Below are 26,563 nucleotides of genomic sequence, written 5' to 3' on the forward strand. Positions count from 1 at the left end.
GAAGGATAAAGATGTGCTCTTGGGATAAGCTCTGGGTCCCCATCCTACTCTGGAGTAATGTGTTCTGTATTCCTGCTGCTGGGCACTCTCTTCCCCCACCTGTGGATCCCACCTCCCATTCAGAGGCTCCTTCCTTGCATTACTCCCTGCAGCTCCTGAGCCCCTGCTGCTGGCTACCTTCAATGTAAGTGTTTTGACTTTCTATAAGAAGCTAGAGCAGAAAATGGAGGTTATAGTTATAAGCTTGTGGTGCTGCTGATGGGGAGAGTTGATGTCTCCTGGGCACTGAGTGCTCTGTGTGTGTGTGCTGCAGTGCTGGTAGGCACTGGATAATAAAGGTACATGTAACTGAGAATGAGCAGTCTCAAGGATAGGCAGTGTATGCTACTGAGGAGGTGAAGGGAGACTGATTGTGTGTTTGAGGTTTTGCTTATTTTTTTCTGTTATTGTTCATCTAATGTGCTCTTTAGGATGGTCTTTTCTGCTGAACTCTTTCAGTCACTGGTTCCCACAGTATTAAACATTTTTCTAATGTAAATGAGCTCCTTCTCAATGTCTCCCTTGAACTGCACAATACATGGGAAGTTCAGAGAAACGTTGATGCCCTGAGGGCAGGGAATTTTTAAAACCCCTATGTAAGTAGCTGACGATCAAATCCTTGCAAGTTATTTGTCTATATCCTCATTTTTCTCATTCACCTGACATTTACCCACACTCTCGATTGGTGTGGCAGTGGCTGGAAGAGGCATCTGGTCTATGTCAGCTTTTATCTGCCTTTTTTCTTCCTACTGTACCTCATTATGTATACTCACTAATTCAATTCAGATTTGAAAGGAAATACATGAGAAATTAACTGGCAAGACATCAGCAGCTGCAGGAACTCCATGGGAGAAGAAATCTATGAACTAATGGACTTAGTGGCAATGTAAAACCTAGACATGACTGCAAATTACTTCAGCACATGTGAGTCTGAAAATAGAGAAAGGATCCAAGAAAATGGAAAGGAGTCAAAAGAAAAATATCTGTGAAGTGGCATTTTTCTTGCTCCTCTCAAGGCAGTAGATGTACTCAGAACGTGGTAAGGCACCTTGCAGAGCAGGCACAGGCAGGACAAATACTCAGTAGTGCAGTGGCAAAGGACATCCCACTTGCTCACAGTGCCATGGGAGCTGCCACCAGGACCCAGGGCATGATGCCAGTAATGTCCCAAATTCCTGGGAGCACCTGAGGCTGCATCCTGAGTGCCTGAATTCTCCACCTGCCTGTCCTGTGGAGCAGGAATATGGCTGTGAGGAGTTTGCCATGGCTGTCCTTCTCTTGGCACCTCTGGAATGGCTGGGTCTGAGTAATTACACACTTTGAGCAGTCTTACTACAGATATAGAGACAGCTCCAAAAAAGCACTCTGCCTAATTACAGATTTCAGTGGTTGATGTCAGGATTAAAACAGAGACACTTCCCCTAGAAGATCTGTGATGCCCCCCAGTTTCTAGGAGTCCACCCCAGCCCTGGGCTACTGTGGTGATGGGGACATTGCACATGTTGTGTTGGAGCTGAGGGCTCCCACTGCCTTTTTTCTTTTCTTTCTTTCTTTTTTTTTTTTTTTTGGGTGAGGTTTTGTTTTGTTTTGTTTTTGAGACAAGTGACATAAATATCCCCTAGCACTGGGGAGCCACAGTTATTTTTGTAAGACTGAACTCTCACCTCGATGTTTAGGGCAGTTTCCTGAGAGAACTGTGCTCACACAGCTCTCCTGCCTCTTGCTGGTGGCCAGTTCTACCAGCTGGCCTCCCAGCCTGCCCTCAAGCCAGGAGATGGACTGGGAAAATGTCACAGGGGATGCCAGGCACCACCCAAGTGACAACAGCCAGCACACAGGAAGCCAGTTTAAGGTTATGGGTCCTGTGCTGCAGCTCTGCCCATCGTGGGGAGAGTGTGTCAGCCATGAGAAATGCTGCTCTCTTCAACCAGAGTTTGCATTTGGACAAAATGGCAAAAATAGGTACCTGTAGGCTATCGGGATGTGGTTCCACTGCCCAGAACCATCATACAAAGTGCTGTCAGCATGAGGGAAAGGGACTCCTTAAATATCTTGGCTGAAATTAGTCCTAGATCAGCAATTCTTACAGTAGCCCTCTGCTTTAAGGCCACTATGAATTATTCTTTTTATCTTGCTGATTGTAATAGCAACAGCAAAGTTTTTCTTGGTGTGTTGTGTTTGTTTTTCTTTCTTAGGAAATAAAAAAAAAGATAGACCAGTGTTCTGCAAGCACTGTGGAGATAAGCATATGTCCTTGTCCACAAAATGAAATCTCTTCTGTTTTTTTTCTAGTCCCTTTTCCTGAGGTGCTTGCCCAGCTCAGCTGGTGAAGTCCAGCATGATGAACTCCAATCCTATGTGCCAGATTTGCCAGGAGGTGAGGCAGTGGGGGTTAAGCATGGGGAAACTTTTTCCTGAGCAAGTCTTCCTGACTGACATGCTGAAACAGGAGTCCTGGCATGGAAGCCATGGTGGCACGAGGATTACAGCTCCTGGAAACCAGCCAGCCTCCAGAGCTGGGTGTAGAGCCACCAGCCCCACATCCCACAGGGCGTTCCCGTGGTGTCAGCGTGGTCCAGGACAGCCCTGCCGTTCCCTCCTCTCCCTGCAGGTTTGGGACAAGTGCCTGGGGGCAATGGTAAGATCAGAGGCAGCTGGGGCTCAGCCACAGGCTGTTTAATTGACCCAAGCATCCCAGGCAATCCCAGAACATACCAGTTGCTCTCTCTCCTGCTGGGAATCAAAACACAGGAAGCCAAACAGAGGTTTTTAGACCTCTATCACCATCCTCACCTTTCCATTCACCCCTTGTGCTGGGGTTGCTCATGGTGCAGCAAAGGGGTTGCTAGCATTGCCAGCACTGTGCAGTTATCTACAGCTACAAAAATAGGTCAACTGCTTTGAATGGGATTACAGAATGGAGATCAGGCCCATCTTACAGTGACTTTGGACTATCCAGAGAGAGGGATACTTGGATTCCAGTTATCAATATGGGGATACAGATAGCTGCATATATACATATATGTACATACAGATATATGTGTATATATATATATGTATATTTATATGTATGTATATACAGATATATATATATATATAGACATATGTGTATACAGATACAGCAGGAGCTGAAGAGATGTCCATGAGTCTTTGAGGAACAGAAAAAGGAATTTAAAACAGACTCCTTGGAATGTAACTTGAAAAACAGGCAAGTAGAAAAGAAAGAAAACATGCAAATAATTTCAGGTTTCCAGTTCTTTGAAAATGATAATAGTTCAGATGTGTGATGAGCAGCTACTTTCTCTGAAAAGCAGGCAAAATATTAAATCAAAGAAAAAGGAGAATGTATGTACATATGTATGCACTTTGAAAGCCTTCTGTTAAATTATGAATACCTTCAAATCATAAAATATAGAGCCTGTCAGTGGTTTCCATAGAAATTTGAACATGCAATTTCACTTGTTCACAGTGCAGTCTGTGTGTGCTATCACATTAAAACCAGAGAGAAGTAAGAGAGACACAGAAACATCCTGTAGGTAAAAAAAAACAACCAAACCAACCCACAAAGCTGACTGGCAGACTGAGTAATTATTAAAGGGAAATTCAGAGTGGAGAGGCATGAGGAACAGACTTCTCTAGGAATTGGCTTTTATCACACAACAGTCAATAGATGAATTGCAAGAGGTGAGGTTCTTCCTTCCCTTGGAAAAGTGGGGAGGTTAAAAATGTGAAGATTCACCTGTAGCAGCCAGCAGCTGCCCCAGTGCAGCAGAGATGCTACAATGGGACACTACTCTTGTGCTGACAGAGGCAGGAGCCCTCCATGGGCACCACCAATGTGAGGATTACTGGGAATACTCAAAGCTGTCATGGGGTGGAGGGCATGACCCCGAGGAACAGTATACTAGTGACTAACAAAGCACCCAAAAGGTGTGGGTTTGGCAGTAGGCAGCCCTTCCAGTGCTTCCTCCATGCCATGCACCCAGGAAGGATACTTCCTGTAGCTGGAGAAAGGATGTGCCACAATGGGCTGTCGCAGCTGTGGAGCTGGGAGATCTATGGAATGAAAGATGTGGGCCTTGCAAGCAACTATGGAGCTGCAGGCAGGAGGGCAAGTGGGGCTGTGGATGTCACAGAGTACAGCCAGACTGGCAGCAGACACCAGGCTCTTGGCAGCAGCAGGCTCTGCCTACCCTGGGCAGTCAGTCCTTGCTCCAGGCCAGCAAGCTAGGACCAGCAGGGGACAAAGAAGGATGGCACTGTCTGAGAAAGCCACTTTGAGGTCAAGCTAAGGCTTTCCAAAGCACTGGGAAAATAATTCAGTTGAACAAGCAGGAAGTTTTCAGGTGGACAGTACACAGAAGCAGACCCAGTAGGCAAACCTCAGCCTGTGGCCAAGGGAGGTGGAGAAGTTACATTGCTCTGAAAGTCATAGAATGATTTGTATTGGAAGGCACCTTAAGGTCAGCTGTACCCTAACTCTATGAACAGCTGTGTGCAGCCTCAGTAAGTGGGAACTGGGTCATTCAGGATTAAATGTAATTTTTACATGTAATCATATCATATGGGCATTTTTTATTGATTTTCTTTGCTGTTAAAAAGGAAGTAGTTTAAAATGAAGCCATTAATATAGTGAGATACATGGATTTCTAGCAGCAATGTATGGATATCTGAACAGAGTTCCACAAAGGAAAAACCTTCCTCCTCTGGAGGGTGTGTGTTCATGATGCCCAGAAAAGGCTTGAGACTAGGAGTCTGAATGACTGGAAGGCACAGGCTGCAGCACACCATCAAAACTCTACTGGTGCAAACCCTCATTTGGATGCCCTGGCACTAGAGTGACTAGAGAGACTTCTGTCTAGTTTGTGTTTATGGGTATAAAGAGCAAGTTAAACCTGGTTACTCTTATCTGGATTCAATACACACTCGAGTCAGCTGGTTTAAAGCAGAACCCTGAGGCCAGATCTCTTGTGACGTTCAAAGCAAAATCCTTTCATGTAGCCATGCTGCCACCAGTCCCTCTGTGGCTTAACCTGCAAGCTGCCTTCTTTCTACCACCCTCATTCTGGCAGGAAGGTAATTCCTGTTACCCCATCCTGTGCTAAGGGCAGACTGTGCTTGCAAATTGCAGCCTGCCCAGCACCCCCTGTGTGAGATGGGCACCTTCCTGCCCCATCCTTGCTCAGCATGGTCCCTTTCACACCTGCCTATGCACAGCTGACAAGCTGGTGGGAATTGGCAGGGAGATGTCATTTCCACAGTTTGGGTGTCGGAGAAGCAGGCAGCAGTGCTGGGGAAAGGTGAAGGGTGCTCTTGGGTATTTGTCCAGAGGAGACCACTTGTGCTATTCCCTTGACAGAAAACATCAGGAGACACTGAAGCTGGAGCCTTGTGTGACCCCAAAGAAGAGGTCAGAAGTACTGAGGGATCCACCAGCTGTCATCAGGAGAAAGACAGACATAGCTGAGATTGGTGACAGCACAGGCACTTGCAGAGACCTGGCCAGCAGCAGAGAGTGCTATTGGCAAAACAGTACTTGCTATCAGTAAAATGACATAGGTAGGCATCACTTCAGCATGAAATGCTCTGGCTAAGCAGGTGAGTGCTGTCTGAGATCCCTCATGCAGCACCAGAGCGGGTAATGCTGCTATGTTCAGTCACAGCAAATGTGCCTTTGATAGCACAGAGCAGCACAGAGCAGCAGAGCAGTTTTCATCTGTCACTTTGGAAGTATAGAGAAATTCCAAAGGGAGAAAACAGAGAATCTAGAAAATCACAGCACTTGCTCATGCTTTTTTCTTGTCCTTCCTGATGGATCCCTGAATTCACCATCTCTTGTTCTCTATTCCCATCTCTAAGACTGAAGGTCTGAAGTACACCCTTACACACCCCTCTGCACTCTGGCTGCTCCTTCTGCATGGACCAGTCTCCTGAGGCTCTGCACTGTGCCTGGCAGCTCTGTGCAGTCTCAGGTGCCTCAGACTGTCTAAAGTGGTGGGTGGGCAACTGCTTATCTGCCCTACTGCCAGCACCTCCTCCATTTCCTGTGGGCCCTTCCAGTCTTCCTCTTCGGCTTCCATCCTGGCCTCAGAGACATACCAAGTTGTTGAAAATAATCTCCATATTCTCAAGCATTTTGCTAGAATTGTGACTGCTGAGAGTCTACGTTAAACCACAGCTACTGCAGCAGTGAAGCAAGCAGAGAGGGCAGATAGTGCTGGGTTTGTGAACTTCATAGCTCACTGAGACACTCAGAGAGCATTTTCTTCCTCTCCTTGAAAGGAAAGAGCTGGAAGGAAAATGATCAACTAGAAAGGTATGTTTGTGGCAGAAAGAATCTCGTGTTTGTGGGTTCAGATGCCTGGCACAAGCAATATTCATTAGCCTTGGCAGGTAGGGGCACAGCACAGTGTCATTTCTTTGAGTCCATTTGTTATCCAGCCCCACCAGGTGAGTGAGGCCAAGGGTCTAAACAGGGTAGGTCCAGTAGAGGATCTCCCATGAGGGAAGGACTTCCATGAGCTGAGCAGTCCTTGCAACTTCTCCAATCCCTAATTTTGTTGTTTGTTTTTTTTTTTTGTTTTGGCTTTGTTTTGGTGGTGTTTCCTCCCTGTGACTTTGCTTTTCCTTCTTTTTCTGCTAGTCTCTTTAAATATCCAGGTGTGTAATGCTTTCCAGACCAAAAATGTCAATCAGAAAGGAAACAAGTTAAAAACCTGCCATCATTCTGAAGTTCATTGATGGTGCTGGTGTAAACCAGACCCAGCTTTAGCACACTTTCTCCTGTAGCTGCCTCTCTTACTGGTCACGGAAACAGAAGAATATTGGCTTTTTCCAGAGCGTCATCATGAATCCATGTGAGCAGCGATGACGGCCCCAGAGTGCAGTGCCAAGGTGATCTTTAAAGGTGTAAAGCCTCGCGTGCCCGTGAAGAAAGGAGCCGCGCTCTGTCCTGCGGCGATAGCAGGGGCCCGGCTGATGCCCGGGTGATGCCCGGGTGATGCCCTGGCAGTGCGGCGCTGGGCGGGCTCTGGGCCCCGCGCTGGGGCAGCCCCGGGGCAGGACGGCCGTGCCGCGGGCTGGGAGCGGGGCGGGCTTGCCGGGCGCTGTGCCCGAGGGCCAGCACTGCCCTGTGCCCGTGTCGCTGCCCTCGCACGGCGCCCGGCTGCCTCCTGCCGACGGGCCGCGACCGCGGGCTGCAGCCCCACGCGAGAGCTGCTGGCGCCGCACGGGTCATCGCACGGGGCTGTGCGGGGCTGTCCGGGGCTGTGCGGGGTTCAGGGCTGTCCGGGTCTCGGGGCTGTCCTGGTCTCAGGCCCGGGCCCAGCGGCGGCCCGCAGTGGCACCTGCTGTCGGGGTCGGGCAGCGGCGGGCTTCAAACGCCGTTTGCGGCACCGTTCAGTGCGCTCAACCCACCACCCTCGGGTGGGATTTCGGCTGGATTGCAAACCCTTCCAGCGGGAGTTCTGCCTGCCTGAGCACCTGGCCCGTTCAGCAAAAGGACAGATCTTGGCAGAGACACCTTCGCAGAGGCTCTGCAGACGGCTGTGTGGCACTCGCTGGGGTGCTCTGTGCGGAGCCCTCACTCAGGTCAGAGAGCAGCTAGAGCTTGAGGAGAGTTTACTTCCCAAGCCTGACCATCTTCAAAATATCTTTGCAGTCATAGAAAGGAAACCTTTCTCCGTTGCAGTTTTTACTTATTCAACTTGTGCTGCAAGAGTGACCTCATGAAAGAATAGACTGCTTTCTTAGTGCTAGATATAGCAGGAATTTTATAACAAGCACTGGAAGATACCAGTAACAGGCTGCAGTCATCTGTGATGGATTTTGGAGTATGACAGGAAGTCTGTTACTGGTTCCCTTTGTTCTTCCAGATAAATTATTCATAACCAGGGCTCCCACAGCAGGTCCTGAGCCCACTTAGGCCAGGCTGCTCCCTGTGGCCATGGCCAGCCCCAGCTGTTGTGTTACCGTGAGGCCATGACTGCACTGTTTAATAATTTTGCTTTGTCTTCCTTTGCAGAACTGTTAAAAACGGCAGACATTCAGCCAAGCAGACCAAGACTGGGAATGCTAAACGTTGCACTTTCAAAACCATATGAGCAAAGTGTTTGTTTACCCGCAAACATAGGGAACAGCCTACTAACACAGGTGATGGATGATGAAGGATGGGGTGCAGGAACTGGAGCTTGCTGGAAGTCTGAGAAGGACCGAGTCACTGGCTGGCTGAGCTCTTTGCCTCTTGTGTGCTGCAGGGGCTGGCCTTCCTTCTTCCCCATTTCCTGCAAGGGAAGGTGGGATGGTGGGTAAGGATGTAAGAGGGAGGAAGGAACGTGTTGGCATCTTCCAAAGACAGATTTCATTTGCTTTGAAGATCTGTGCTCTCTTTTCTGTTTAGACATATGGAAATTGACTGCATTGTGGCCTACAGTCATGTGGATATTGGTTTTTCTGTTATGACTAAGGATTCAATACTGTGTAGCACCCTGTAATGTGGTCTGATAGGGCATCTTCTGTTTGCCACTGTAGACAAGTTTCTTTGATTGCTTTGTGACTAGTGCAATTGGAAACATATTCCAAACACAATGATGGGAAGAAAAGGAGGCCTGTATTTCCCTTCAGTGCTCTCCACATGATCTATCTGGATCATGTACCCATGCAGTTTTATGTGGTTCTTTTGCATACAGCCATCCCAAGTGAAGTAAAAGACTTTCTTGACCTAAAAGGAGCTATTTGTTCAAAGCATGGGGGTTTCCACATTTGTAATAAAAGCATCTTTGTGTTTTTTTAACATAGAGCTTCTGCAAGTGCTGTTCATAAAAAAGTGTCATGGGATATTTTCAGGTCAAATCAAGGTTTGCTCTACTTCCACGGAGATAATGAAAGTCTTGCTGTTGACAATATCATGCTTCACCTCCAGTGATTCCAGCAGAAGAGAGGTCTGTCATGGTCCTATGTCTTGTCTGCAGGCCCTTCTGGCTGCAGCCCCATGTCCTTTGTGAAGTTGTGCCAGGCACTGATTTAGCAGAGATGCAGTAAAATGCTGCATCCTACCTTCAAATTCCTAAAGATAGAAAATGAATTCATAAGATTTGGTCTGCAGGTGTCAACACACAATCCTGCCTGTCCAGGTGGGAGAGTTCAGTCCTCTCCATCGGTTGCATTCAGGGTTTTCAAAGGCCTGCATCAGCATTTTTCAAGCCTGTACACACTTGAATTGGAACAGTAAAAAAATATCCACAAAACTCAAGTGAAAGGACTGAGTAAAAATCTTGAAAGTGTGGAGATCCAGCAAGATAGACCATCTCCCCTCTGCTTCTGCTTTTCCTGTTCTTTCCAAGCCCAAAAGGAAGAGGTAAGGACACAGCCTATCTCCTGTGTGCAGGCAAATGAAAGGGGAGGAGAGCACCCTCCTTTGCTTGTGTCTCCAACAGCCTGGACACCAGCATCATGGAGCTTATCTTGTCCTTCCCCTTGGGCAAACCAAACAAACCAGCCACTGTTTCTGAGACACATTCTGCTCACTTAGATTTAGGAAATACACTCTGGAGTAAGTAACACAAAAAGAGTGCAATGGGTCTGAATCAAAGGGATCTGCAGCTACTCCCAGCCCCAGTTTCTCAAGTTGGGACTTCATCCCCGTTCATTACATGCTTAAAGCAGAGATCAGCTCTTCCTTCCTGTTCATGCAGCCCTGGGAAAACTGGTACTTTGTTCAGAGAAGAATAAACAGCAACCACCAACATGGTCAGCTCATTTCTACCATCATCACCGATCTTGATCTGTCAACTGCTTTTGTTGCTTATTTGCTGGCAAAGAAACTCAAACCAAAAGTCCTTTGGGAGAAGCAAAGACAATAGAAGGAAACATTTGCCTGATGTCTTGATGTTACCGCAAAGAGCTCGCCAGTGCACACAGAAATATTGGACATGATGGAAAATTGAATGGGAAAATTGCAGGGATAGAACCTGTGCATCTAAGGGCTTATCTTTCCCATGACTTCAATTGTCTGAAATCAGCCTTTTCCAGCACACTCTTCCCCCTGGAGGAGTGTACTAGTCACAGCATCTCCCCTAGTCATTCCCTGTTTTCTATTCCCAATCCCATCATGTCACCCAGACTTCCAAAATTAGACAGCACTTCCCATCTGAGTAGCTCTGATGTGGAGTACAATTTAAACACAAGACACTGACTGTCCAATCCTTCCTGGAGTTCTTCCTTAGGTGCATTTTGGCTCTTCGCTCTTGCACCAGAAGCATCCTAGTTCAGTCACAAGCTGCCACTGCTCTGCACAGCTGCTGTTTATTATCAAGAGGTGCTGTGAAGCGAAATCTAGTTGTAAAAGAAAGGAAAAATTTGGATTCCCTGGGATTGGGCATGAGGCTGTGGGACTGCCTTAAACCCCTGAAGATTAAATTCTGCTTCTGCAAACAAGCTCTGAGTGGAAAACATTGCCTGCTGGAGCCAGCTACTCCCACCACAATTAATGTGTAGGAACTTGATGTATGTGAAGGTTGTGTCTCTGGAGGTATTGTGATGGACCACTGTCACTGCAGGAAACTTAGAAAAAGTGGCACAGTCAGAGGGCATAATTGGAAATGTTAGGCTGTTTTCAGTGGATTTACAATGGATTTAGTAACATTCAATTGGTATTTTATAAATATTCAGGTTTCTGATTAGCCATCCAAGCAAAGGGTTTTTTGCAATGGAAGCAAGTGCAGATCAGGAGGACAATGCATGTGAATGCCAGCTGAGCTCACACCACAGCAGCATCAAGCATAGGGTTGTGTAATTTGAAAGTCTGGGTACCCATCCCTCACCCTCTGTTGCACTTACCTGAATTTGTTTTGCCTTGGAACTCAAACAGGAAAGATGTATGGCTGGTTTTGAAGTGGAAAGACAAAAGAACTTATTGATAACACAAGGGGCACAATCAGAGAGAGTGTGGAAGAAGTGTTTAAAGACAGGTTCAACAAGTGGTATTCAGATGTGAAGAAGAAATTCTGCAGTTAGCACAGGTAAGATGAGCTGATCTATATAGGGATTTTTTTAAAAGATAGTTGAAGGCTAACAGCACTGAGACAGTCTCTTTTTTCCAGAGGTTTGGAACTAAAGGAGAGAAATTTCATATAGAGAAAACCAGGAATATAGAGCTGTCAATTTCCTCCAGACTAGTATTGCCACAAAATGGCATTTGGAAATGAAATAGGTATGAGAAACTTTCTCAAATACTGGGAAGCAGGAAAGAGATGGTCACAAAGCTAACTTCAAGTGTATCCAGGATGCTGTTCAAATGGACAGGGAGTGTACGGAGCTGGAAATTTGAAGTCCAAATATATATATATATAGTCCAAATATAACAGGACAACACAGTGTGCAAAAAGCACCTAAGAGAACACCACAAACAAGCCTAAAAAAGACTTGGTAATGTATTGATCTCAGGGTCCACAGGTGTCACTACAAAATAATGAAGTGTTGCTTCACTTTTCCTGTCTCAAGAACACCCATGCAAGTTACTCCAGGCTGCATTAACAAGCACGTGTGGACCTGAGATTATGGAAATATGTAACGCATGCCAAACTAGCAGCTAAATGTGAATTCCAGAGTCATGGAGAGCAGGGGAAGACTCTGGGTCACATTACTCTATGAGACCTTCTTGTTGTTAAAAGTCGAGCAGAATTGGGAAGCACAAGAAAACTGTTAACGTTTTGCTGAATTTTCAGATCTGAGTCTGCTAAATTAATGTTTTAAGTAAAACAACAAATTTTATATGTTTCCAACTAGTCATTTAACAGCTTTCCACAGATGGTCTGAAGTATGTATGAAAATATAAAACAAGTGGAAAATTCCTTGCCTTTACAGCATCCTTATGTGCTCTTTCATATGCACACCTCCTGCATGTCCTGCAGCAACAGTTTAAATGTTTTGATTTCATGACCACTGGTGGTCTTGTGGTGGGGAAATGAGGCTGGAGAAGTGTAAGCAGAAGAAACAGAGCAAGAAAGAGTGATGTTCCTAGTAGGAGCACAGAGTGTGCAAATGCAAGGGACTGGCAAGAAAAAGTAAAGGAGTCGGTGAAGGTGGTGTTAGCAGCACTCAGTTTTTCTAGGAAAGGATAGGGGTTGGCTGAGATGCAAGGCAGAGAGACATCCATCAGGAGTGGGGACCTGCAAAGCTGTAGATGTTAGCTGAAGCCCTCCAGGCAGATGAGGTGGTCTGCAGAAGGTCCCCCAGGAGACATTTGGGTCCTTCACGTGGGAAGAAGGAGTAGACAGGGTTGTTGGAGACTCCCATGTGGAGAGGGCAGAAAACAGATGGTAGCAAGGAAGGATGAATAGTGTGCCTGGGGAGGGAATGGAAGGAAGACACTGGGGTCCTGGTCCAAGGGTTTGTGTGGAAAGAAAGAAGACAGCAGAGAAGAAAAACAATTCTGTAAAACAGGAAGGAATACAACGTCAAAGGGAATTTTACAATTAATGGCACCCGAAGCAGCAACACAGCCAGAGGAATGGGGATAGAGATGGAGGAGTGAGAGGCTGTGAAACTTAATGGGTCAAGCACTGGAATAAAAGTATAGGTCAAGGTTGTTAGGCTGAAGGTAGAGTGCTGGCTGGAATCTCCCATTTAGAGGACAAGGAAGAAGAAAGGTGTGTAAGGGTGGGATTTAGTGACAAGGGGAAATTGTAAGATGCTTAGCTTGGAGAGCTTGATAAAGGAGCCTGGAGGAAAGTGAGGATTTGGAGCTGTGAAGGATTGAGTAAGGCTAAAGAAGGTGGCAGGAGATACAGTTTCTGGGGTATTTGGATAAACAGGTACAGAGAATGTGTAATGCTGTTGACTGTATATGAACTGGGAGAGTACAGGAAAGGAACAAGCCTGGCTCAGACCTGGGAGAAGCTGGCAGTACCCTACACACCAGTAGAAGAAGGAGAAGACCTGTGTGAAGCAGCGGCCTGAGGTGATGGGCAAGGAGTCTAAAGTGAAGGAAACTGTAGGAGGACTGGGAGAGAGGATGGAGCAAGAGGTGTTAGGAGAGAGCACAGAAGATGTGAGTAGTAGGGAGATGATGTCTCTGTTGAGCCGCTAGCAGAGAAGGAAAGCCCCGATTCTCAGCGTGGCATAGAAAAAGTACTTTATTGTTTGAATCCAACATATATATAGAGTTTTCAAAGGTCACCCAGATTGGTCAGCCAGAAACCTCCCCCTAGGCCTGATTGGCCAGGCCTGCACTGTCCAAATTTTGAGACACTGTTTTCAACAACATCCAAACTTTATCTTTGTTTATAAAACACTAAAAGAATTCTCATGGGAAAGACCTGTGCTAGCCACAAGATACAGAGGAAGGAAAGGGTACAGCAGTGCGGCAAAGCTTTGTGTGGCTGAGGAGTGCAAGAGAAAAAGGGATGGGAGTCAGACAGTAGAGGTAGTGTGAAGGTGGAAGGGATGGAGAGATGGAATTATTCCAAAGTGGGAGGGAAGGGGAGAGACAAATGAATAGGCAAATTATAACTAATGCAATAATTAACTGCTACAGCAGTAATCTGATTGTCACCCAAAAAAAGAGGATGAGGCAGGGAGTTCGTGAGTGAGGGGGAGGCATGATCAGGCTGGCAGAGGACCAGAGGTGGGCTGAGCCCGGCGGGGTGCAGAGGCAGCGTGGCAGGGAGCAGCAGGAGCAGATGCTGGGGCTGCAGTTCCTATGGCAACATAGGAAGGCAAGTGCAACAAGTGTGCCAACGTGGCAGCGTCAGCAGGGGACAGTGCGGTGCATTTCCGTGTCACACTCCTCCGGGTGGGAGCGGAGCCACGCACCATTCCTGGGCACCAGGGTAGCAGGACTCTGCCCCTGCGGAAACCAACACAAGTTACTGCCAGGTTTTGAGGCCAGGCCCTCTCACTGCTGTGAAATGGATGTCTTGTGCTCTCTTTCCCCAATCCTAGGCATCCCAGAACCCGACAGAGTGAGAGCTGCTGAGCATCTTGCCAGCAGCGAGGTGCCTGTGTGCCACAGGGCGAGGGGACAGCTCTGCAGGGAGCGATGGGAGAGCGAGCATCCCCCCTCCTGTCCCTCATGCCCATGTGCCATAGGGCTGTAGGCTTAAATCTCCCATGGCCTGCTGCAGTTGGCACATACCTCCAGGCACTCGCAGTGTGTAGGTGCCCCCCAACAGGGCTGTCAGAGTGTGAGGCCAGTCTGCTTGCAGCAGGAAGAAAAAGCACATGTTTTTCACAGGCTAAGGCCTTATTTTTCGCTCATTAATTTTTGGCAGAATTCCCCCTTTCTTTCCTATATTGTCTCCTGTAATTAATCAGCAGTTTGGATCTGCAGCTACTCCACACCATTGTGCTCATGTCCTACACTAAACAGCTGGAGACAGAGGCCAATTTTCCTAATGCTCTGACACTCGGACAGAAAGAACATCCCTGCCGGGTGCTCCTTTTGCCTTTACGGGGAGATAGCTGGCAGGAGGAGGCCGACCCTGCCAGGACAGGCTGTCCGTGCTGCTCCCACTCCGGGAACCGCTTTCCCCCGCAGGAGATCCACCCGCCCCCCGCTGCATCTCTCGGGCTTTCCGCGGTCTCTCAGCTGCATCCAACAGCAGAGGGAGCTCCGGGAGAGGAAGAGGAGCAGGCGAAGTCCGCCAGGAGCAGCCCAGGGAAGGAGGCAGGCAGGGGTTGGGCTAAGTGCAGGCTGCTCTGCCGCACCAGGTAGGGAGCTTTTAACAGCTTAAAGGGATGAGAGAAAAAGGGGTCTGAGAGCGGGAGGAGTTGAAAAGCAGCCACCATGGAAACAAAATGCCAGAACTTTAGGTATAAAAAGACAAGAACGAGACAAACAAAAGATGTGTCTGTGTGCTCTTTCTAAGATTTAAGACTTAGGCTAACTTCAGGGTATCTTGTGCTAAATAGCTCTAAGGAGGAGTAGGGTATCTTAGTTACTTGGGGAGTGGGGTTTTTGTATTTAAGTGCTAAAAGGTCTGGCTGCATTTTTTTCCCTAGGAGAATGCCCTGTGTTTAACACTGTTCTCACATCAAATTAATTTCAGAAAGTTTCAGTGACATTTTGAGAAACTCTGGTGCCATGGGTTCACACCAGGATCAAAGAAGAGCAGTGAATATGCCTTTGTGGCGGTGGAAATGCACCCATTGGAAGCTGATGGCCAGTTCTGCCACACTCGGGATGACAGCAATACCAGTCAGCCACATCACAGCCCCTACAAAACCAGATTGTGGCTATGACTCTCTAGCCACAGAGATCTGAGCAAGGAAATAAATATGTTGGTCTTTCCATCCCTTGTTCCCCGTGGTCCTGGGTGCAGCACAAGAGCAGGCATGATTCATTTCTACAGTCTCTGGGCAACCCAAGGGAAAATCGCCTGCTAATTTCAGTTTCTGATGTCAGAACGTATAATTAACCTGACAAAGCAAAACGTTATTTTGGGTTAAGGCGTGATCAGACCTTTCTTCTCCCTCTACCCATTTCCAAATGGTAATAAAATAAGCTGAAGCTGGTTGAGGCTGGGGGGATATATGTTTTGTGGTGGCTATACAGTGTTGGCAGTGAATTTGCTGCTCTGTAAAATATAAAAGTGCCACCAGTGCTTTCTCCAATTAATTTATATTCAACTTAAACACAGAGAAAACAAATTATTTGGACATTAGAGTAACCTTCTTCCTGTTATTGCGTGTGTGCGCCACTCTTCCTTTGTATCAGTCTTTGGAACACGAGATGAAGCAGGTTTTAAAATTAGCATGCTGAATGCCATGGTGGCTGTGCCTAGGAATCACAGGTATACTTGGAATCTTTAAGGTGTGTAATGTTAGAGTGGATGGTGTGATGCTGGACTGACAGTGGATATTTAATTTTAGAAGCTTCAGTGACTGGAATACTTTGCTTTACTGTCATTGTACTTGAAAAAGTAGTGGGAAGAGGATTTCAGAGGTGAATTTAAAGAATGTTGTTGATATGTTTTCCCTTGGGTAGAATTGATAGAATGGAGTGATTGATTTTGTTTGATCTATAATGTGTACACATAACTAGTAGAATGTGCTGCATTCAGAGTAAAAAGATTAATATAGCCCATTTCAAGCAAAATCAACTTCTTTTAGTGCTGAGTTGGCAAGTCTGGGTTCTGTAGGCTCCCAGGCACAAAAAAAGCAGCCCTTTTGCAGTTCTTGAGGAGGGAAAAGAGCTCCAAGTACCTCTGTGTTCCTGATTAAGGAGCTCCATTTTAAAATAAGAGTTCTATACTCTGCTTCTACAGAGTAACTGGTGGTTTCTTTGCTCCATGGTAAAATAGGAGGGCAGAAAGAAAATGCAGTATGTAAGAAACAAATGATATATTATTCTCTTATCCCTTTTTTTCCTGCTGTTTCTGCCTGGTATTCCTCACATTTTGCTGGCTATTTTTTTGGTGGTTGGTGGGAGTTTTTTGTTGTTGTTGGGTTTTTTCTTTTAGTTTTGGTTCAGGGTTTTTTTTGAGGGGACGTGTGTTTGTTTGTCTGAGTGCTTAATCTTTAGTCATTTGAATGACTGGAGATCAGTCATTTGCAGGCTCAGAGCATTTCCATCCCACATATGTTCTTTCTTTTTCCTCCTGCTGCTCAGAAAGCTTTGCCCAGCTGTGCACCTCATTACGCCCTTGTGGCTAGGCTATTTTAAGGAAACTTCTCAAGGAGTTACAAAATCAGCAAGCTCTAACTATTGTACCTGTGTGATTGGTGAAGTAAAGGTTAAGTGCTAGCACAGGTATAGCTCAGCACTCTGAAGATAACTGGCTTGGCATTTCTTTAAAGCCCATCATTGTCCTAGATCCACGTAGGTTAGATTTCGTGTCACTCCATTCGCACATGGAGCCACAGCCATTTCACTTGGAAAGCCAATTGAGATCTGAAGGGGAAAGAAGAGCTTTCAGGCATGATTTGAAGAAAGAAATAACAGACTGAAATATCCTGGGGAAAGCAGGAAAATTGTTCCAGAAAGCAGGGCTAGACAAACCATGACAGCTGAAAGCTTCTTTTGGTCTTATCCTGCTAATTCTGACAGGTTTTTAATTTTTATTTCCTATTCAGTCTACATGCTTAGCATTTAGTGCTTGTGGAAATGGTGGAAAGCAGAAGAGGCAGAGATCATAGAAGCAGTAAAGTGCAAAATCAAGAAAATAGGAAGAACTAAGTAGTTTAAATGGACTAGCACAGACTAACCCCTGCTCCCAGCCTGCTGGCTCTAAAGATCTGAAGGTACTCAACACATCAGCAGTGGTTGCTACCTGGTGCACTGCTGAGCTGGGATCTGAGTATACAGCTCCATGTTACCAGTCACTATATTTGACTGACACAGGTTCTATCTTGGGCAGGCCAAGCAATGCACAACCTTATTCCTGCTTCTGCCAAATTAAAGTCCTGCTAAGGCAAGCTGCAAGGGTGAAAGGCAGGTTTGCCTTGCAGCTCAGTTTATGGCCTTCCTGCCATGCCTCCCATCTCATTTGATGCTGTGTGTTTTGTGACTTTATAGTCCTTTATTGACAAAATGAAACAGATTGGCCATCTGTTTGTATATCCACTGGATGAAATTTGAGAACTCATGAAAACTAGGTCTTCTGTGTAATCAGAAGCAGCCAGCGTGTGTTGTTCCTGCCATCGCTTGAAAAACTTTGCTGAGCTGCAGTGTGATAACACACTGCTTACAATGCACACCATCATGGCTGCTGCTCTTGTTTCAAAATACAAAGGTCCTTGCTAAGAATGAGGTCTCATCTCCCAAATTTTTAAAAATGGAACTGCACATTGTGTGACTGATGTGTTATCACAAATGAAATAAAAGAACTGGTAAGCACATTGTGGAGTTCTGGATGTAATTAGAATCTGCTGTTTAGCTATAACAGTAATTCTGATTTGTAAGGTATAGAGACACTTCTTTTTTTTCAGCACAAAGACAAGGTAAAGATTGACTCTTTACCAGCCAGGAAGTTCAGAAGTTGGGGGAGTCCCAGCCAGAATAGGCTAGCTCGCAAGGCCTCCAAGACTTACTGTGCTTTTAATACAGAGGCTGCTGTGCCAGGTGTTTCATGACAAGCATAATAGCAAAGTGTCTTCAGAAAAAGTGAAAACACGGATCCGGAAAATTGCTTATGATGGAGTTATATAGTACCAAAGAAAGTTGGTTAGCAGGAATTTAAAAAAAAATCGATACAATTACAAATGAACATAGCATGCTAGGGACAAAGTTTTGCAATGCTTTTTATACTGGGAAAACATGCTTTTTTAGTTTTCTTCAATATCTTTGGGATTGTCAGCAAAAATGTATCTAAAGGAGGACATAATTTGGTTAGACTTTCTGAAAGCTTGGGCAGTTTGTCCTGGTGATGGGGCAGACTGAGCTGCAACAGTCTGGCAGCCTCACAGCCCTCAGGTGATAGGCTTCCCTTTCCTGTCTGGAAGGGCAGAGCCCCTGAGCCCCACACCCCATGGATGGCTCTCCATGCAACAGGCTCTCCATAGCCAGCTGTGGGCATATGCAGAGCAGGCCCTTGCTAACATCTGCCTGTAGGACAATAAACCAGCTGCCAACGCATTGCCCAATTCTGCCTGGAAATCAGCCTCACCACTGCTGTGGTGGGCACATGGCACAGGGGTGGCACTAATGGGTATGGGGGGTGGCAATGGCAGATTGGGGGTGACAAGTCTGACTGCATCCCCAGCCCCATCTTCCTGCCCATGTGTCCTGGGCGAACACCACAGGCTGAACTGTTCAGCACTTAGAAACACTCTTTCTTGAAAACAGGTGGCCAGTAGCCAGGAGAAGTGACTCATATGCATCCTCTGCCTTATTTAAACTGGAGGCTTCCCCTTCATGCTTTGCCCATTCCATGAAGCTAAATTGCCCTGTTCTTGGAGAGGGGAAAGCCAATTCTCTGCCTGTCTCTCTATGTAGCCACCCACACTTCTTCCCAAGTAACCACCTCATCTACCTAATCACAGAATCATAGAATAGTTTGGGTTGGAAAGCAGCTTTAAAGGGTCTCTTGTCCAATCCATAATATCAAAATTCCCCTTCATCTTAAATTTGCTTAGGAGAAAAACTTGTCAGCCCACTCAAAGCCAGGACTGAAATATTTCCCAGTATGGAATTTTCTCACTGTTTTCTGAGGAACCACTGGCACACTCTATTTTTGACACCATCTCTTCCTTATGTTCACCTTCTGCTGGTGTCCTTTTTGCACCTGGCTCCCTTGGACTGCACTGGGACACCTGCTGGACAATGTCACACAGGCATTATCTGATTTGCACAGTATGGCTGTTTGAGTGAAAGAAGGGAAGTATTGGAAATCATCTCAGAATAAATGGTCAGCTTTCAACCTGGTCAAAACCATAACTCTACTGGAGGCTTGATATTTTCTAAAAATTTTTAATGGTATGAGAATAACAATAAGGTTGAAAAATATTACATATTTGGCTAATCAAGGTTATGGAATTTGAAAAATTGAAACTAAAATGCAGTTATAAAACCAAACAGCATTGATTTATCCTTTAAGGCATATGGCTGCATTGCTATGCCTGTTAATGGAATCACTAATTTGGTTCTCTGAGCCACAAATCAAAATAACAATATTAGTTTATTTAATTGTAAAGAGCCAATGTCAAAACTGTGCAAGTGGAAAAAGCTATTCCCCCTCCCACTGCCTCTGTTTTTCTGGCATCTCTTTTATCACATGGAGTAACCGGAGCTGGCTGACTTGTACTTCTGCCTCTACACTGTACAGAACAGCTGGGATTTATTTTTGCCCCAAACTGAGCTCTTTTAGGTTTATAATTCCCCTCCTCTTTTTTCTGTCCCACCTCAGCATGTCCTAGGTCGTCAGAGCCAGAAACAGCAATCTAGAAAGAGCTGCCCAAAGGCACTCAGACTTGAGCTGGGGAAAGACCAAACCTGAAACTGTGGGAGAGGTCTCTGCTAGAGAAGCTTGAAAGAGTGGATGTAGAGAGCTTTAAATTAAAATCCATTTGTGTTACCTTTAAAACAAGTGAAAAAAACACAACAAAGCAAAAACCAAACAAGCAATCCAGCATATGTTCTGTAGGAGGTAAGTCCTTCACACTTGTGTTTGCCCTGTCAGAAAGGGAATCTTAATTGGATCTGGATCTGCCCAGTTCCAGGTGTCTTCTCTCTTCAGGTCCCCAGAGCTACTTGTTTGTTTTGCTGGTGTGCCTCAGCTTGGCAAAGCATGTCGATTGCTAAGTGAATGTGGATTCAGCCAGCTCTGACCAGCTCTGGCATCTGAAAAAAATCCTTTTTTCTTCCGCTTGAATTTCTCTGCCAGCTGCCTTCGAGTCAGGATTTCCCAGCCAGCAGCTCTTGTTATTATCTGTTTTCACTTGCCTTGATGTTTACCAGATTGGACTGCTTTTATCTCTATTAAACCGCCCTTACTGTGGAGCCCTAGTATCACACACCCTACATGCCTTGGCCACTGGGTCAGAGCAGAAATAAGTAAATAGATAATAAAATCACCTTGTTGAGGAAACAGTGAGGTCTAAAATGGTGGCCAAAAACAACACAAGTGATGATGATCTCAGGGAAGAAAATAACTAAAAGGCCAAATGAAGGTATTAAAAATCAAAGCTTAAAATAATTGACAGCTCATTACACTAGATCTGAGCTCTGCTAAAATTCCCCACCAGATGAAAACTCTGGTATGAAAATAGTGCCGAACAGCTGAGAGCAGGACAAGCTGGCCTGATTTTCTCCGGTCTCAGAAGTGAATTGTTGCTAAGAAGTGCTTTCCTTTGTAACCTTAGATACATCGTACAGTCATTTAGACCAGAAGGTCTGAATAAAAATGCATCTAAAAATATAAAGGGGAAATTCTCAATCTTTAAAGGGCCATAAAGCTATTCTGAACAAGCACCAAAGGATTACTTCCCATCTTCTCCAGTTCTTGAAAACATGGGGAAGAAATAAAACATGGAAAAGATCAGCTCGTATGTTTATTTTTTTTTATTCCATTCTTGATCAAGACCAATATACTTTCAAAGGTAATAGATTACATCCAGTTCAAGGTAAAAGAACTCGCAGGTCTGGTCACTTGTCGGCTCAGTGTTCAAGAAATACTTAAGGATATCGGTGGCTTTCCAGTTGAAGGAGGAAAAATGTTTCTAATGGCTTTGGGGCTGAGGATCAGGGTCAGTTCGAGCTCTGCCCAGTGCGCTGTGTTCAGCCCCTGAGCCGGGCAGGAATCCGTCCTGCCGTCCATCCCAGCGCTGCCGCCCCCGCCCAAACTGCAGCTGCCTCCGGCTTCTTGCTTCCCTCAAGGACTTAAGAGAGACAAACTTTCCTCCTTCCCCTAGATAATATTCCAATAATTAAGCCAGGCAACTTGAACTTGTCGCCGTTTTCTTTGGCTCAAGCACTACGCTCCATTTACCTGCGCACCGAGCACACACCGCGGGCTGTGCCGCCCGCCGTTCCTCCCGCCGCGCCCCGCGGGCAGTCCGAGCGCCACAGCACAGCGCACCCCGCCGTGTCCCGGCCCGGCCCGCGGGCACCTGAGCGCGGCGGCTGCGCGGGGGGCGAGCGGGCGGGGCCGGCCCGGCCCGGCCCTCACATGCGCGGCGCCGCGGGAGCCATTGGCCGCCGCCCCGCCGGCCCCGCCGCCGCCGGCGCTGTCCGCACGCCGAGCCATGCGGGTGCGCGCTGCAGGGTGCTGCTAGCAGCCGAGCCCGCCCCGCCTCTGCTCGCCCGCATGGCAGCGCCGCGGGACTGACCGCCGCCGAGAAGCTCCGCGCCCCCGCCGCACGCACGGCACGCCACGGCTCGGCTCGGCTCTGCTCGGCCGGGCGGCTCTCGGGGTCCGCAGCCCGCAGAGCTGTCCCTGAGGTGAGGCGAGCGCTGGGCCGGCGGGAGGCGGTCGGGCGGGCGGCGGAGGAGCTGCGGGGAGGGGGCGGCATCTTCACCGGCACCGCCGCCGCTGTCTCCCCGCGCTTTCCGTCGCGCTTCTCTTTATCTCTTTTCTGCGTGCAGACCGGCCTGGGCCGGTTGGCTGGTGTCGCCGCCAGCGCCGGTGCGCCTCGGGGCGCAGCTGCCGGCGGAACCGCGGGGCGGCCGCGCTGGTCGCGCTGTTCTCCCGCGGGATGCGCATCCACGCAGGACGTGCCCGCATGGGCGGGGGGCCGGCGGCGGCTCCGCGAGTACAGCGTGCTGCCGGGGAATGCGGCTGGACTGCGAGCCCCTTCCGAGGCCGGTGGGGTGGGATCCGGCCCCGCTGGGGGCCGCCAGCTGTGCGGCTTTTGTGTGGGGTCAGCTGGGCTTCGTGTTGCAGCACACGCAGATTATGAGCGCCCGAGCCAGTCAATAAAGCACATCTTCAGGGCACGACCAGCCCTTGTCAGATAACCATCTCTGTTTTTTCGAGGCGCGTCTCTTCCCTTCCCCCTGCTCCCCGGTACGTGGCAATACCGGCTTGTGCTCCTGTAGGATCCGTGAGCTTGGCACAGCAGCTCCTGCCTTGCAACCTCCATTTCCCCCCGTCACAAGTGCTGCCACTGCTCTTAAACAAACACGAATTCGGGCGCAGAAGGCTTGTGACTTGCCCAGCATCCTTTAGGGGAGCTGGTCTGCGGTCACTGGGGGGATGCAGGTTCTGCGTTCCCAGCACGCCTGCCGCCCGTGGCACTTTCTGCTCTGGACGCTTGCAGTGTGTAAGAGCCATGAGGTAGGTTACTCAGACTTGAAAATGGAGGACGGTAGTGGTGGTGGTGTTTGGTGGATAAGTCTTAGCAGTACTTCCTGTAATGGTGGTGCTGAAAGTGATGTTTTACTTGACTTGGCTGCTGGTGCAGAGAGCACTTTGGGCGTCGTGAGCATAATCAGTTACAGTTTAAAAAAAGCCAAACACTATAGGGAAGTATTTTGGGTTTTTTCAGCATTATGTCTGTCACCATTGATAGGAAAGAATAATATTTTCTGGCTCTAAAACTGAAGGTGGGGAATGGCTATACCCCCTTGTTTGGGAGAGAGCGTTTTAGGATGTGAGAAATTTGCAGGAACAGGGCTGAGATTTTAAACCCACAGCTCTGAGCTATCAAAAAAGCACTCTCATACCAGATGGGGTATCTAAATCCCTTTCTCTGTGTTGTTTTTATTTCTTTCCTTTTATTTCTGTCTTCTTTGTTGTTTCTGGTGGTGGTGATGTTTTGTTTTTTCCCCTCACCTCTTCCTGGAGGCAAAGGAAACCCCCTTTCTTCAAACTTAGGGTAAGGTTGGTGTTGTGTTATTTGCTCTTGATTGCCATCTTAAATTAATTCACCAAGCCTTACTTGGGGCCAGGATCCTATTCATTCTGTGTGCCTTACAAATGCCCTATGAACCTTTTGTTGTTGAAACTGATTGATGAGGTCCTGACCTAGGAATATGCTTCTGTGGCTGTATTTTCTTTACATAACTTTCTCCTGTGTCTCTGGCAGGCATTGCCTTTATAGTAAACTCATTTAATGCTTTGCCTGTATCTTGCTTAGTGTGAAAAACACTTGTCTGTTTGCTGTGTCTCTTTTCTTGCACATAATAGCAGGGAATATTAAATAGATGCTGTTACTTGTAATTGTGATTACTTCAACACAAAGATTCAAAGTTTACAATGGCTGCGTGAGGTTATGCGGGAAAGGAAGCAGCATTAAGCTGTCATTTATTTTGTAAGATTCAGGTATGCACAATAGATATCTCTACCAGTCCTGACATCTTGAGGGGATGGTAATGTGTCCAGCGTGTTGAGATCGGGAAAAGGAATTCTAAGCAGCAGTACCAACAACAAAGTCTGCGTGTTGCAGTAAGAGGAAGGTAATTATTAATAGGAATCAACCTGTATAATAACAATGCAGAGAGAGTGAAAGCACTTGGGTGCTTGCCCTGGAAAGATTAGCTAGTGAACATTGTACTAACAGATAGCTGTACACCCTGAAATATAGTTCTTGTATTCCAGTTCTTTCTTAGCCCTCTGTGCCTGTTGCCTCCTTCTCTTGTGCAGCAGTACATAGTTGGTGGTACAGAGATACGGCAGCTCTCCCTCCTCTTTATGGACAGTTTTCTTGACTGTATGCCTGGATAGGGAGGAAAAAAAACTAATATTTGTGCTTGGGTTGCAATAGGTCCTGCCAGTGACAGGAAGATCAGAGAATAAAGGCTGGTGGAGGAAAAGGTATGTACATCCCTGTGGTCAAAAGCACTTGCAGCTCTGTGTGTTGTGGCTTGGCACAGTTTTGTAAGAAGTGACTGTACTGAAGTTTCCTGCACTGAAGTTGGTTCTTTTAAATTCTCTGGGTCTTCCCATTCCTTCTGTGTGTTGAGGTCCCGTTCAAAGTCCATTAAAGCCAGTGGGAGGAAGTGGATTTTGAATCGGGCGCTGTACGGCTGGGTTTCTTACCTGTCGTGTGTTCTCTGATAGCAGCAGCGGCTGTGTCCAGTCCCGTTTGTGCAGCATGTGAGGGTTGGCTTGGGATGCCTTGCAGGCAGAGTGCTGGCTCAGCACCTCAGCCCAGGGTCTTCCTTTGCTTTCTCCTGTACTTCTGAGAGGCGGAGGGCAGTTTTGATACAGCTCTGTGGACGCTGTGGTCACTGAGTTAGTGTCCTGAGACTTGAAGCACTTAATCTGTGTGTGGCTGCTGACGGCTGTTTTGCTGAGAAGTAGCTTGAGTCACAAATGGGGGAATGTGAGAGAACTCAGTAAACAAGGTTCTTAACTGGGTGCCAAAAAAAAGGGAGTTCCAGAGTTAGTATTTCACAAAATAGTGAACTCTGAAGGTTTTCATTTCCTTTCAAAACAGCAATCTTTATCTTGTCCTTAATTCATGAAGTTGTTGTAGATCCCTAAATGTCATAGAACACAATTAGCAATATTTGTTATACTCAGATGTTACATATAATAGCATAGTAGCATTAAGTGGAAAGAACATTTTTCCATTAAGTGGAAAGAACATGTTATTTCAGTTTCTGCTATTTAAATTTCTCCCTTTCTTACTAGCATTGAAATAAGGCTGCGCAGTTCTTTTGTTTTGTTTTTTTTTCTATCTGATTTATTTATTTATTTATTGTCTCTTGGGGGTGGGAAGATTATATCCTAGCCAACATAAAAAGAAAAAAGCTATTGATGTGTCAAGAAAAATGGAAGTATTTTCCCCAGAAACCTTACATTTATATAAAGACTTGTCTGTGTTTTTGCATAACTGACATTTTAAACATTTTTTTATAACAAGCAGTGAAAAGTCTGTTGGAGTTCACCTTTCAAAGACTTGTGTCCATAACTAATTTTCCATGTATGCATAGTTTCATGAGTCCACATGCATGCATGAGGCTCTCTGGGGTTGCACTAGTGCTCCCTGATCTTTTAAGAGTTTATTCTTGGCTGTGATGATGAAGTGCTGTGGGCCTACACAGGCCTGAAATATGAAGAAAGATGTTTGTGAAATGCAGTTTTCTAGCAGCTACCAGCATTTTATTTTGTGAAAGCAATTGTAATTAGTGTTTCAAAGCTATCCTGTGCCTCTCACCTTGAGAACACTTTGAGCTATGTTTTTTAAAAGTTTGACTTGCTTGTGTTGGGAATGGGTTTGGCTCAAGATCTTTTGGTCTGAGCAAATTGAGTGCAATTTTCTTTTAACCATATAACAAAGAATAGGTACCGATTGCTTGCCAAGCAATTTCTCCCCTCAGAGATTACAAACAAATTTAGGAAAGAGCAAAGCCAGGATTTCTAGTGTTTAACTTCTTGAGAACCATCCTGGGTTTGGCATGTTAAAAGAGAAAAGTGCGTCACAAGTCAAGTTGGCACCTAATACTGTCAGTAATACTAATTTCCACATCGTTAATTTTAACTGACACTGCTTCAATCTTTCTCTCACCACAAATTTATATAATTAAAAGAATTGAAGCTCTTTTCATTTATTTCTGTATTCACTTCTGCTGTAGTAAGAGCAGGTTCCTGTCCCCCTTCAGGAAATGGATAGAAAGAGAAGTAAAAAGACACTCTTGTAGCAGCTGCCAGAATATTAAGGGAGATATCCTTGGAAGGAGAAAACTTGTTTTCTTGAAATAAAGCCAGCAAAATGCCACTTTTGCCCAACACTTGGAGGCAAGCAGTAGTATGGAAAGAAAGTATGTCTGCCCCAAGGACTCGTTTGTTGGAACTGTTTTAAAAGAAATACCTTAGTTTTTCTTCTTCTTCCTCTTCAAGTGTAAATCAGGATACGAAACCACGTTGTTCATGTAGCTTTAAAACTAATTCTCCTTCTCTCCACTTGAGCTCTTTCCTCAGAAGTGATTTGTTCTGAGACTAAAGTAATTGCGACATGCGAGACTTGAGAAGCAACCGTGGGGTAAAATACAGCCACCCTTAGGGGTGGAGGAAGGATAGTTGTTGCTCAGATAATTTTTCCTTTTGGAGGCCATTTTATGTTGATGGTAACTGATTGAGAAGCAGGAAGAAATAACCAGGCTGAAAGCACGTGGCATCCAGCAGAGGATAGCATTTGTGTT

At 46.4% G+C, this 26,563-nt stretch overlaps 1 protein-coding gene and 2 long non-coding RNA genes across 6 annotated transcripts in view; all 3 read left to right on the forward strand.

Annotated features, from left to right (window-relative positions):
* LOC146433903 (uncharacterized) lies at window positions 1-7,238 on the forward strand. Its single transcript, XR_014853752.1, has 3 exons — window positions 1-184; window positions 2,332-2,416; window positions 5,399-7,238. It is a non-coding gene; the product is annotated as an uncharacterized LOC146433903 (long non-coding RNA).
* A 105-nt stretch (window positions 7,239-7,343) lies between these two features.
* LOC146433904 (uncharacterized) lies at window positions 7,344-8,412 on the forward strand. Its single transcript, XR_014853753.1, has 2 exons — window positions 7,344-7,629; window positions 8,063-8,412. It is a non-coding gene; the product is annotated as an uncharacterized LOC146433904 (long non-coding RNA).
* Window positions 8,413-21,768: 13,356 nt separating this feature from the next.
* Window positions 21,769-26,563, forward strand: part of LRRC8D (leucine rich repeat containing 8 VRAC subunit D) — a 51,976-nt gene continuing 47,181 nt past the window's right edge. The window contains exon 1 of one of the 4 annotated variants that reach the window (XM_085068033.1): window positions 21,769-21,916. The gene's annotated coding sequence lies outside the window, so the exon portion shown is untranslated. Of the gene's footprint in view, window positions 21,917-22,501; window positions 22,752-24,009; window positions 24,231-26,563 lie in introns of those variants that run through there. The other 3 variants (XM_085068029.1, XM_085068032.1, XM_085068031.1) reach the window with 3 other exon arrangements.

Source organism: Lichenostomus cassidix, chromosome 8, assembly GCF_008360975.1.
Source record: "Lichenostomus cassidix isolate B80296 chromosome 8, HeHo_3.0, whole genome shotgun sequence".
NCBI lineage: Eukaryota > Metazoa > Chordata > Aves > Passeriformes > Meliphagidae > Lichenostomus > Lichenostomus cassidix.